This window comes from Myotis daubentonii, chromosome 1, assembly GCF_963259705.1.
Source record: "Myotis daubentonii chromosome 1, mMyoDau2.1, whole genome shotgun sequence".
Lineage (NCBI taxonomy): Eukaryota > Metazoa > Chordata > Mammalia > Chiroptera > Vespertilionidae > Myotis > Myotis daubentonii.
Genome location: NC_081840.1, coordinates 141,316,197 through 141,329,970, shown reverse-complemented (window position 1 = coordinate 141,329,970; position 13,774 = coordinate 141,316,197). Strand labels below are relative to the sequence as shown.

Sequence of the window (13,774 nt, the reverse complement as noted above, 5' to 3'; positions counted from 1 at the left end):
GTCTCTTTTTCAGCACCGTGCAGGCAGGGTCTCTCATTCTAGGTGTACGCACGAGGCCACACTGAGTGCCAGTGACTCTTATCCGGGGCGAGCAGGGCTCCCACAGACCCACGGCAGCCACACGTCTTGGTGTCAGAGCTCTTCAGTGACAGGTGGCGCAAAGCTCCCACAGCACACGGCCAGGCCGCCACAACTTGGTGATTACACCTTCTGGTGATAGTTAGAACAGAGAGACAACGAAACAACGCACAGAGGAAAGAAAAAGATGAATCACCAAGAAAGGAAATAAGTGAAACTGAGGCAATCAACAAGACAGAAAAAGAATGCAGAGTAATGGTCATACAGTTCATAAAACGGATGGACGAGAATATTAACAACCTATGCAAAAATCAGAAAGAAATCAAAAGTGATATAGCTATAATCAAAAACACCATGGAAGGTTTCAACAGTGGACTAGAAGAAGCAGAGGACCAAATCAGTGAGTTAGAAGAAAAGGTAGAGAAACAAGCCCAATCTAAACAGCAACTGGAGAAAAAAATTAAAAAGCAGGAGGAGAGCCTAAGGGAGCTTTGGGACAACACAAAACATCGTAACATATGTATAATAGGGGTGGCAGAAGGACAAGAAGAGCAGCAAGGTCCTGTTCAACATAGTACTGGAAGTGTTAGCCATTGCAATTTGGCAAGAAGAAGAAATAAAAGGCATCCAAATTGGAAAAGAGGAAGTAAAACTGTCCTTATTTGCAGACGACATGATATTATACATACAAAACCCTAGAGATTCCATCAAAAAGCTACTAGACTTAATACATGAATTTGGCAATGTAGCAGGATACAAAATTAACCCCAAGAAATCTGAGGCATTTCTATACACCAATAGTGAACTTTCAGAAAGAGAGATTATAAAAACAATCCCGTTTACCATTGCACCGAAAAAACTAAGCTACCTAGGAATAAACTTAACTAAAGAGGTAAAAGACCTCTACTCAGAAAACTACAGGACGTTGAAAAAAGACATAGAGGAAGACATAAACAGATGGAAGAACATACCGTGTTCATGGATTGGTAGAATCAACATCATCAAAATGTCCATACTACCCAAAACAATCTATAAATTCAACGCACTTCCCATTAAAGTACCAACAGCATACTTCAGAGATCTAGAACGAACTTTCCAAAAATTCATCTGGAATAAAAAAAGACCCCGAATAGCTGCAGCAATCCTGAAAAAGAACAAAGTAGGTGGGATCTCAATACCAGATATCAAGTTGTATTACAAAGCCACTGTTCTCAAAACTGCCTGGTACTGGCACAAGAATAGGCATATAGATCAATGGAATAGAATAGAGAGCCCAGAAATCGGCCCGAACCAATATGCTCAATTAATATTTGACAAAGGAGGCAAGAACATACAATGGAGCCAAGATAGTCTCTTCAATAAATGGTGTTGGGAAAATTGGACAGATATATGCAAGAAAATGAAACTAGACCACCAACTTACACCATACACAAAAATAAACTCAAAATGGATAAAGGACTTAAATGTACGACAGGATACCATAAAAATTCTAGAAGAATCCAAAGGCAAGAAAATCTCAGACATATGCCGAAGCAATTTCTTCACTGATACAGCTCCTAGGGCACTTGAAACTAAAGAAAAAATGAACAAATGGGACTACATCAAAATAAAAAGCTTCTGCACAGCAAAAGAAACCATCAACAAAACAACGAGAAAACCCACTGTGTGGGAAAACATATTTGCCAATGACATATCTGATAAGGGCCTAATCTCCAAAATTTATAGGGAACTCATACAACTTAACAAAAGAAAGATAAACAATCCAATCAAAAAATGGGCAAAGGACCTAAATAGACACCTTTCAAAAGAGGACATTCAGAAAGCCAAGAGACATATGAAAACATGCTCAAAGTCACTAATCATCCGAGAGATGCAAATCAAAACAACAATGAGGTACCATCTCACACCTGTCAGACTGGCTATCATCAACAAATAAGCAAACGACAAGTGCTGGAGAGGATGTGGAGAAAAAGGAACACTCGTGCACTGCTGGTGGGAATGCAGACTGGTACAGCCACTATGGAAGACAGTATGGAGTTTCCTCAAAAAACTGAAAATGGAACTCCCATTTGACCCTGTGATCCCACTTCTAGGAATATATCCCAAGAAACCAGAAACACCAATCAGAAAGGATATATGCACCCCTATGTTCATAGCAGCACAATTCACCATAGCTAAGATCTGGAAACAGCCTAAGTGCCCATCAGTAGATGAATGGATTAGAAAACTGTGGTACATCTACACGATGGAATACTATGCTGCTATAAAAAGGAAGGAACTCTTACCATTTGCAACGACATGGATGGAACTGGAGAGCATTATGCTAAGTGAAATAAGCCAGTCAATAAAGGAAAAATACCACATGATCTCACTCATTCGTGGACAATAGAGACCATTATAAACTTTTGAACAATAATAGATACAGAGGCAGAGCTGCCTCAAACAGATTGTCGAGCTGCAGCGGGAAGGCCGGGGAGGGTTGGGGGGCAGGAGGTAGGGGGGTAAGAGATCAACTAAAGGACTTGTATGCATGCATATAAGCATAACCAATGGACATAAGACACTGGGTGATAGGGGAGGCTAGGGGACTGTCTAGGGCGGGGGGATAAAATGGATACATATGTAATACCCTTTGTAATACTTTAAGCAATAAAAAAAAATAATAATAATAAAAAAAAAATAAAAGTGTAAAAAAAAAAAAAAAAAAAAAAACAGAAGAGCAGCAAGGTTTAGAGAATCTATTTAAAGAAATAATGACAGAAAATTTCCCTGATATGGGGAAGAAAAAAGTTACACAAGTACAGAATCCCAAGCAAGATGAATCCCAAAAGACCCACACCAAGACAAGTCATAATTACAATGGCAAATGTTAACGACAAAGAGAGAATCTTAAAAGCTGTAAGAGAGAGACAGAGAGTTACTTACAAAGGATTCCCCATCAGATTATCAAATGACTTCTCAAGAGAAACAAGAAACACATCAAGCTAGAAGGGAATGGAATGAAGTGTACAAAGTGATGCAAAGCAAAGGTCTGAATCCAAGAATACTCTATCCAGCAAGACTACCATTCAAAATTGAAGTGGAAATCAGGAGCTTCTCAGACAAAAAAAGACTAAGGGAGTTTATCACTACCAAGCCAGCAATGCAAGAAATGCTAAAGGCAATGCTGTAAAAAGAAGAAATAGAAAGGGAGGAAGGAACACAGGAATAAAGTTCAGAAATGGCTACAAACAAGTACCTATGAATAATAACATTAAACGTAATATGGATTAAATGCTCCAATCAAAAGACATCGAGTGATTGGATAAGAAAACATGACATATACATATGCCGTCTACAGTAGGCTAACCTCAAAACAAAGGACTCACACAGACTGAACTTGAAGGGATGGAAAAATATCTATTAGGCCAGTGGTTCTCAACCTTCCTAATGCCGCGACCCTTTAATACAGTTCCTCATGTTGTGGTGACCCCCAACCATAAAATTACTTTCGTTGCTACTTCATAACTGTAATTTTGCTACTGTTATGAATCGTAATGTAAATATCTGATATGCAGAATGTATTTTCATTGTTACAAATTGAACATAATTAAAGCATAGTGATTAATCACAAAAACAATATGTAATTATATATGTGCTTTCCGATGGTCTTAGGCGACCCCTGTGAAAGGGTCGTTCGACCCCCAAAAGGGTCGTGACCCACAGGTTGGGAACTGCTGTATTACGCAAATGGAAATGAAAAAAAAAAAAAAGCAGGGGTAGCAATACTTATATCTGACAAAATACACCTCAAAGTGAAGACCATAACAAGAGACAAGGAAGGCCACTTCATAATTATAAAGGGATCAATAAAACAAGAGGATAATAACTCTGGTAAAGATTTATGTGCCCAATGCAGGAGCAGCCACATACATAAAAAAAAAAAAAAAAAACTTATAGAAGACATCAGGGAAGAGATTGACAGCAACACAATCATAGTAGGAGACTTTAATAACCCATTAACATCACTGGATAAATCCTCTAGACAAAAAATTAGCAAAAAAAACTTCAACCCTAAATGACTCACTAGATCAGATAGACTTAATTGACATCTTCAGAACATTCAACCCCAAAACTACAGAATATACATTCTTCTCAAGTGCACATGGAACATTTTCAAAGAGGCCACATATTGGGACACAGGCAAAGTCTCTCCTAATTCAAGAGGATTGAAATCATATCAAGCATCTTCTCAGATCACAATGACATAAAATTAGAAATCAACTACAGTAAAAACAATCACAAAAATTCAAACACTTGGAGGCTAAATAGCATACTATTTAACAATGAGTGGGTTATCAAAGAGATTAGAGAAGAAATAAAAAAACATCCTGGAAACAAACGACAATGAAAACACAACAAAATCTTTGGGATACAGTGAAAACAATCCTGAGAGGGAAGTTCATAGCATTACAGGCCTACCTCAAAAAACAAGAAAAATGGTAATAAACCATCTAACTCTGCAACTTGAAGAATTAGAAAGATAGCAACAACAAAAAAACACCAGAGTGAGCAGAAGGAAGAAAATAATAAAGATCAAAGTGGAAATAAATGACATAGAGACCAAAAAAAAATACAAAAGATCAATGAAACCAAGAGCTGATTCTTTGAAAGGATAAACAAGATTGATGAACCTCTAGCCAGGTTCACCAAGAAGCAAAGAGAGAGGACCCAAATAAACAAAATCAGAAACGAAAGAGGTGAAATAACAACAGACCCCACAGAAATATGGAGAATCATAAAAAAATACTATGAGCAACTCAAACAAACTGGTCAACCTAGAAGAAATGTACATATTCCTAGAAAAATACAACTTTCCAAAACTCAACCAGGAGGAATAAAAAAGTTTGAATAGGCCAATAACTATGGAGGAAATTGAAGCAGTAATCAAAAACTTCCAACAAACCAAAGCCCAGGACCAGGTGGCTTCACAGGGGAGTTTTATCAAACACTCAAATAAGAAATAAAACCTATCTTCCTCAGACTATTCCAAAAAATTCAAGAGGAAGGCACACTTCCAAGTTCATTCTATGAAGCCAGCATTACCCTAATCTCAAAACCAGATAAAGACAATACAAAGAAAGAGAATTGAAGGCCAATATCCCTCATAAACATAGACACCAAAATTCTCAACAAAATTCTAGCAAATCGAATCCAGCATTACATTAGAAAGATAATATACCATGACTAAGTGGGATTTATTCTGGGGATGCAAGGATGGTACAATATCCGCAAAAAAATAAATGTGATACATCACATAAACAAACTGAAAGATAAAAACCGTATAATCATATCCATTGATGCAGAAAAAGCATTTGACAAAAATCCAACACCCTTTCTTGATAAAAACTCTCACAAGGTGGGAAGAAGGATCTTACCTCAACATAATAGAAGCCTTATATGACAAACCCACAGCCAACATCATACTCAATGGGACAAAACTAAAACCCTTTCCCCTAAGAACAGGAACAAGGCAAGGATGCCCACTTTCACCACTCCTGTTCGACATAGTACTGGAAGTACTAACCATAGCGATCAGACAAGAAGAAATAAAAGGCATCCAAATTGGAGAAGCAGAAGTAAAATTTTCATTATTCTCAGATAACATGATATTGTACATAGAAAAGAACTTATATGCATATATGCAAAACCCATGGACACGGACAATGTGCAGTGAAGGCCTGGGGAAGGGATGGGAGTGAGGTGAAGGGTTTAATGGAAGAAAAAAGGAGACATCTATAATGCTTCCAACAATAAAGATAATTTAAAAAAAAAAAAAAAGAATTGTGCCCAGCAGTTGTGTAACATGGCTATACTATTGTTAAATAAGAAGAGGAAGAGGAGAATGGGTATTAGTGGATGTCTGCATTTTGTCGCAGTGTCTAATGAATTAGTGCACAAGACATAACTACGTTCTAGGAATTTTTAGAAACTAAACATACCCACTCAGTTACTACTCACATCAGATGTAGAGCATTAACAGTGCCTCCCTCTGCCCTTCCCCAGCTGTTAGCCCCATTACAAAGGCATTCACCATTCTGATCTCTCCTAGTATTGCCTTTTCCTCTTTCTGAACTTTATGTAAAATGTAATCACATCATAGTCTCTTCTGTGGTTAGCTTTTTAAATCCAGCTTTCATTTGTACTGTTGCATATAGAATAACTTACTCTTTTTCCCTGCAGTTTAGTATTCCATTGTGTGATTTTACCAAAATATGTTTATTCATTATATTATTGATGGACATTTGATTTGTTTCTAGTTTGGGGCTTTAACAAGTAACACTGTTGGGAACATTCTTGCACATACATGTCTTCGTTGAACACATGTAGACTTTTCTCTTGCATACAGACCTATTAGTGCAATTGCTGAATCATAGCTTATGCATATATTTGGCTTTAGTAAATAGTACCAAGCTGTTTTCCAGAGTGACTCTATGATTTGCCCTCTCGTTAGCATTGTATGAGAATTCTTGTACTTCCAGATGCTTGCCAGCCGTTGGTGTTACCAGGTTTTTTGGGTTTTGTTTGTTTGTTTGGGGTGGGGTTGCTTCTTTTTTTTTTATTTTATTTTTTTTTTTAGCTGTTCTTTGTGGGTGTGTAGTGTTCTCTCCTGTGGTTTTAAGTTGAATTTTCCTATTGCCACTGATTTGAGTATGTTTTCAAGTGTTTATTTCCATTTGAATACCCATTTAATCCTCACCCGAGGATATTTTTCCATTGATTTCTAGGAGAGTAGAAGAGAGAGGGAAAGACAGAAACATCGATGTGAGAGAAACACATCGATTGGTTGCCTCATGCATGCGCCCTGATTAGGGCCCGGGCTGGGGAGGAGCCCACAACCAAGGTATGTGCCCTTAACTGGAATCAAACCCAAGACCCTTTGGTTCACAGGCCGACACTCTATCCACTGAGCCAAACTGGCTAGGGCTTTTCTACTTATTTTTGTGGAGCTTTGATCACTGTGTCAAGCTACTGTGTCATAGGGGTGAGCAGAAATCTTTCTAGTGAATTTTTTGGGATAATAATATGTTCGTATTATAAGTAAATAGTTCTCCTAATTTACAATCAAATGTAAAGGCCAAAATTGAAATGGATGCATTTTTTAAGGGACTGATTTTAACTATTTCTATTTTCTCAATGTTTGATTGAATAATCTATCTTCTGATCAGTACTCTTCATGGATAGTATTTGGACCATTTTCCAGGTTGAGTTTGCATGAGACCCTTCCCCTGGAAATACTTTTCTGTCTATCTTACCACCTTCTCCTAGAGATAATAATTTCCTACAACTTTCTTCTGAATCCTAAAGTTCACTGATTGTATAGATATGTTGTTGGTAAAGTCTTTCAGATTGGTATTTCTCCTGAGGTCCTACAGTATTTTGTCATAAGCATGATGTTGGTTCTTCTTCACTCATCCTAGATCAGGTCAAGATTGATCTACAGTCGATATCTGTCAACAGGCAAAGTCCATGGTTTGCCCTTATCCCTACTCTCAATGCCTCTGTGCAGTGGGTACTTTTTCTCTTTAGGGTTAGGACTTCGTTCTTACAGAAACATGATTTATGAAATAGAGATGATGAGTGAATTGCTATCTGCAGGAGGTTATAAGATGGAAGATTCTGAAGCCACTGAGAGTAGGCAGAGGTACTGTTCATTGTTTTTTCTGCCACCTCAATGCCTGTGGAAGCTGGTGGAGGCCTAACACCTGGCCAGGACTCAGCGCCTTCCTGTTTGGCAGCAGTACAAAGGCCAGTGGCATCAGGCTGTTGGTTTACACTAACATCCCTCTCATGTACCCTACCAGAAACCCAAAACTTTAGGAATAGATGTCAAACAAGCTAAACTGGCTAAGAATGAAATAGAGATTAAACGAAAAAGAAAAAACTTGAAAAGTGGGCCAAAGTCTTAAAGACAAATACACAGCAGGGAAATTTTTTAACTAATTTGGTGTTTCTGCACTATGGAGAATGGGCTTGGAGGAAGCAAAGCAAAAGCTGCCTTGTTATGGAGAGATGGTTACAGAAGCCCAGCAAGAGATGATAATAGAATGGAGGGCACTGGGAGATGTTTAGTAGGAGGAAGAATTTGCAAAATATGGTGAATAATAGGGAAGCATAGAAGGAGGAGGCAGGAATGACAATGACACTCCGGTTTCAGGCTCAGGAATTAGATAGATTCTGGTGCCATTCACTGAGGTGATTCCGGTCAGGGCACATGCCTGGATTGTGGGCTCAGGCCCCAGTAGGGGGCATGTAGGAGGCAGGCAGTAGATGATTCTCTCTCATCATTGATGTTTCTATCTCTCTTTCCCTCTCCCTTCCTCTCTGAAAACAATAAAAATATATGTTTTTTTAAAAGGAATTCCACCAGGATTTTATAACACATCACCCCATTAAAAATGAGGAAACACAGAGCAATGAATTCCCATACTGGTTTCTGTTGTGCCCTATTCCATTAAAGAGAGACTTACCAGCTCTTTGGGACACTCACTGTTTTAGCTTCACCCTTAAGGTGCAGGAACCACGCATGAGCCTAACGATTGGGTCCTGGCGAGGATCCAAGGTGGTCAGTGGTTCCTCAGAGCCATCGCTGAAGTCTGAGTGCGCAGACACTGCCGCAAGCTGTCATTGGGGTTCGCTTGGTCATGAGGACAGAAACTGCCCTAATTAGAATTTTTTCAAAAGTCATTGTTGCATGACCAGGACTTTCAGGGGCTGGAGCGGGGACCACGGCCAGCAGCACCTTGACCCCAGCCCTCCCTCAGCCTGTTTCCCTCTCGCACTCTGTCCCTCCACAAGCTCTGTCCTTCCTCTCGGCAGACCCCCCAATTCTGCTCACTCATCTCTTCCCACATAGAGATCTCTGCTCACAAAGATGCCTCTATGAACGGACACCAAACTTCTGTGCTTGATACTCCCTTGAAGAAGTTTGAAAAGCTATGTATACCTCACACATTTGTATGTTGACATACACAGGTTTTCTCAGTTTAAATAAATGCAAATAATGCAGTGTGCAGCATATTATAAATGTTGACATTTTAAAAAGCTATCCAACAAAAATTCACTACAGTTCCATGGCAATTTAATTCTCACTAGCATCCATTTAAGGTTTGTGTTTAAAAAAAAAAAAAAAAAGTTTTATATTTTAGAGCTGCTGTAGGTTCACAGTGAGCAGGGGAGTGGCTGACTGAGGGTCAGAAGAGGGACCCTTTACAGCGAGGTGTCAAGACAGGGGCCCCTCTTACCTGGGTGGTACTGCCTCTTTTGGGTAAAGTGTTTTGGGGCAGTAGAACCTTCCTGTCCTAATAAAAACAGCTTTATTCAAGAAGCAGCTTCGTTTTTCAGTCTGGTTGTCATTAGGAAAGCCCTTCCCAGTTGATTCCTCGCAGGGGGTCTGCTCCTTCTGAGAAAAGGCCAGATGTTCACATGGAAGTCAGCCGCACCCTAAAGGGTTTTGTTTCCCTGGCTGTGCTGGCATGTAGCCCTGCTATGCAAAGACCCGTGTCGGTGCCTGAAACAGAGTCCTACGGACTGAGGACTGTGTCTGGCGAGGGAGCAGCACTTCCGTGTTCACATTGGCCACTCATCGCTAGTCTCCAGAAAATCTGTGTTTCAGAGAAGGTATTGGCTTTTATTTCTCTTAATAACATCTTTTACTTTCCTGACTTCAAATATAATATCAACTTATTGTTTCTAAAAAGTTGAATAATGAGAGAGGAACTTTAAATCATCCATGATCCCACACTCTGACAATAATCACTATCGATACATTAGGCAATTTCCATTCCTTCGTTTGTTCTGTTCCTTGACTGAAATTTGGTGGTGGTTGCGTTTTACCGTTGGCTGCTCGAAGGAGGAACAGAGAGAGATACAACTTCCTCCTTCCCCTCAGGTGTAGCAGGGTGCCAGCCACGGGGAGAGAAAGGCGCCTCATGGCATCTTCCCTCCACACCTTTCCAACCTCCCTCTCCCACCAAGCTTCATCGTGACCACCCAGGGCCCGGCCCAGCGGGAGAGGTCATACAGTAATCCAGTAATCACATGTATGGTCCCCAGGCTACTGTTTTAAAGCAGAGTCAGCCCTTGGCTTCAGTACATAGATCCTCTCACCAGCCGGAGTGGGTGTGTGTATTAGTCAGGGTTTGGATGCATGAAAACAGCCTCGGGATCCCAGTGGCTTGCAGCTATAGACATTTCCTCTCTCCGTGCCTGCAGGCCAGCTGTTCTTGGCTCCGGATGGTGAGTCAGATTCAGGTAGTTCCACATGCCTCTTACTGTCCTCAGCCCAACAGCTACTTGTGACACAGCCTTCTCATGGTGAGTGGCGAAAGGGCAGGAGAATGAGTGGAAACATGCCACACCTCGCAAGTCCTCTGCTCACAGTTGTGCACGGACCCTTCCACCTACATGCTGTTGGCCAAACAAGTCAGGGAGCCAAACCCAGCATCAGCGGGACCAGGGAATGAGCACTGCCCATTCTAGGCAGGCACTGCACAGTCACCTGACCACGGGCAGCAGGGGTATCCTGGCACAGGGGGTAGAGAAGAGTTGGGAGTGGTGGTCAGGCCTTTCTCGGATGTGCTGAATTAATCCCCAGCTCCGGCCAGACCTGTGTTCACGGTGGTCCACAGAGACCCAATATTTAACCACACCTGGGCCTTTGTACGTGCTTTTCTTCCTGCCTCAAATGCTCTCCTTACTCCTTTTTTCCTATCTGAATATTGGACATCTTCCAAGATCTAGTCAGACTTTGACCTTCTCTGTAAAGTCTTCCTTGATCATCTTGGCCCACAGTGATGTCTTCCTCTCTGAAAACCTATAGAATTTCACTCATTTTGAATTTATGAAGTATCTTCTATAGCTCCCCCACCTACAGATACATACAGGGGTGGGCAAAAGTAGGTTAATAATAATAAATCATACAGTAATTAACAAATAAATAATAATACAAGAAAAACTGTTTTTTGCGTGCTCACTCTGTAAGCCTACTTTTGCCAATCCCTGTTCATAGTCAACTGTCCATCAATCTATCATCTATTTCTGTTTATTTTCTCAATGTGATAGAGCTTCTTAAAAACAGATATTTTACATGTAAAGGCTACTCACAAATATTTATTTTTTTGACGATAACTGTTTGCTTGATTTACTCTTTATTCCCAGAAGGGTTCTATTTAAGTAAGTAATGTATTTGCTGTTTCTTTCCTATCCAGCTGTCCCACATCTTGCATTTTCAGAATCTATGCGGAAGGGATCAAGCTGTGACTGAATTCACCTGATTGTCCAGTTTCTTTTGCACCAGATAATAAATTAACTCTTGAGTTCTGCTGCTGCTACAGAGCAGCTCGCAGTGAGCCGGCTGACCAGGTGACAGGTGGAAGTCCTGGCCAAGGGCAGTCAGTCCCTTCTAAGGACCGCCCTCCTGTTCTCCAGCTCAGATTTACTTTGTGGTTTTGCATTCTCATCAGAACAAAAGGGAAAGGGGGGGGGGGGAGTTATTCAGAAGTTGAAAAAGAGAGGGATCTCAGAGGAAAAAAGTCTCAGAGAAAGACATGGCTCAGATCCGGACCCTAGTAAGTGGGGCCCTTCACAGTTTAGAAAGACCCTTATCTGTCCCTGCAGAGGGTGACACACTCTCTCCTGTTCCCAGATGAGGATGAAAAGCACATGCCATGGAGTGTTCTCATTTCATTCTTTCAACTTGTACGTTTCCAGGGCCCTCAAGGAAGGTGTGCTTGCTAGCGGCCCTCTCAGCGTTCACTCTCATGACTAGGTCATCTCGTTTTTTTATTGTGGTAAAATATGCCAGTACATAATGTAGAAATTACCATTTTAACCATTTTTAAGTTACAGTCCGTGGCATTAAGTACATCCACACTGCTGCACTGGCTTCTCTCCTGTGGGGTTTAGAGCTGAGAAAACTTAGGAAAAACTCAAAGCTCTGGCACTGCCTGGCCTGGGGCAAATCACTTAATCCTTCTGCTTCCCGATCTTTATCATAGCAATGGCACCCGTGTTACAGGGTTGTTCTTGAATGGCTGAAATGAAAAGCATACCTGGAAGGCCTTAGTGTAGAGTCCTGGCAGGTACTATTTGTTATCAATTATAGCTAGTCATAGTCTTCAAGCCAAACATGTAAAATTAAGATAGTTTCTGAACTCTATATGAAATTACATTAATTCACAATCTACTATCCATCCAAATAACAAGTAGAAGTTAAAAGCCTTGAAAACGTATTACAAGATAATTCAATAAAAAAAATTATCAAAGGAATTGTACTTGACTTTTTCCCTCTGTTTAAGTCACCATTTTTATGCCTGCTACTTTGGGGAGATATCCTAATTTTGCAAATTTTATTTGCCCAGCAGTTTGCTTCCTAACTCTGTGTCCAGTATACTCTGTACTCAAACTTCAATAGGAATAAAATTTATCCAGGAAGAATGTCAGAATTCAGATTCCCAGGCTCTGCACCAGAAACGTCTGTTTAGTATGTTGGGAGGCCAGGACCATAAATTTTATTGAGCAACAACGTGGTCCGGGGATCATGTGTGCAGAAACACTCCTCTAGTACAAATAAACTTCTGTGTCTAGATTCAGGGGGGCCCTTAATTCATTCACTGTGCTCCAGAGGTATATGTTCTAGTTTTAATACATTTTTTCATGTATTTTTTTGTAAAACTCTATATCCGTCGTTCCCAACGTGGGGTACATGCCCCACAGAGGGGCAATTTGATTTTTAAGGAGGGCAATTCGAGAATGAGTTATTAACTGTGAATTTTTTGCATTTCTTATGGTTCTAGGGTCCTCACGTATAGTATATAAATATATATTGTGACATATTTAGGCATTTCAGTTCTGTATTATAGGTTTTGAAACTTTATTTGCTATTTTCCATATCACTTCGTATTATTATTTTTTAACAATTTCTTAGTGATTTTTTCCTCAGTACTTCAGCTGTCCTTTCATTCTTTTCTTTTTCTCTTTCATGGATGCCATGTTCTTTGGAAGCTTGTTTAGACCGAGTTAATGGCCTCTTAGGCTTCCTCCACGTGAATAGGAGTGCACTTTGGGAATAATAAGAATTATATGCCACGGGGGAGGGGCATCAGGATTTAGAGATGCTTAGATGGGGCATGGCCAAAAAAAGGTTGGGGACCGCTGCTCTACATTTTCACATAAAAATCCTCAACTGTGGCAGCGGTCACTCATACTAATCACTTTGTACATTAACACGTCAGCTGCACTGGGGATGTAAAACCTAGCCCTTGTATGATCATGATTTTTTTTTTTTTTGAAACTTAAGCATTTAACATTTAGTTTCAAGCACCGTACCAATATTCAGTATTAACAAGTTACGATACCTAGATTTATACAGACTCTGCTTAGAGAACATGCGCCCATTTGTGAGTGCCATGGTCTTCCCTGCCTTGGTTAGGCTGGCTCTCTTTCAGGAAAGGCCCTCTCTACTTCTGTCTGTCCTGAGGAGTTGCCGAGCAGCACCCTCTGTGTTGTGATTGACCCACCGTTTTTAAAATTAAAATTAGTTGCCAACAGTTACAAAAATCCAGACTCCAGGCTTCTCCTGACAAGCCAGGGCCTCTAGCCCACGGGGCCTTGGAATCGTACATGGCGTCCACCAGCCCAGCGGCTCCCTCCTGGA

The 13,774-nt window shown here is 40.5% G+C and overlaps 1 protein-coding gene across 1 annotated transcript in view; it reads left to right on the top strand.

The window, feature by feature from the left end:
* The window catches only part of APBB1IP (amyloid beta precursor protein binding family B member 1 interacting protein), a 111,080-nt gene that overhangs the window by 70,008 nt on the left and 27,298 nt on the right, over window positions 1-13,774 (top strand). The gene's annotated exons all lie outside the window — the stretch shown is intronic.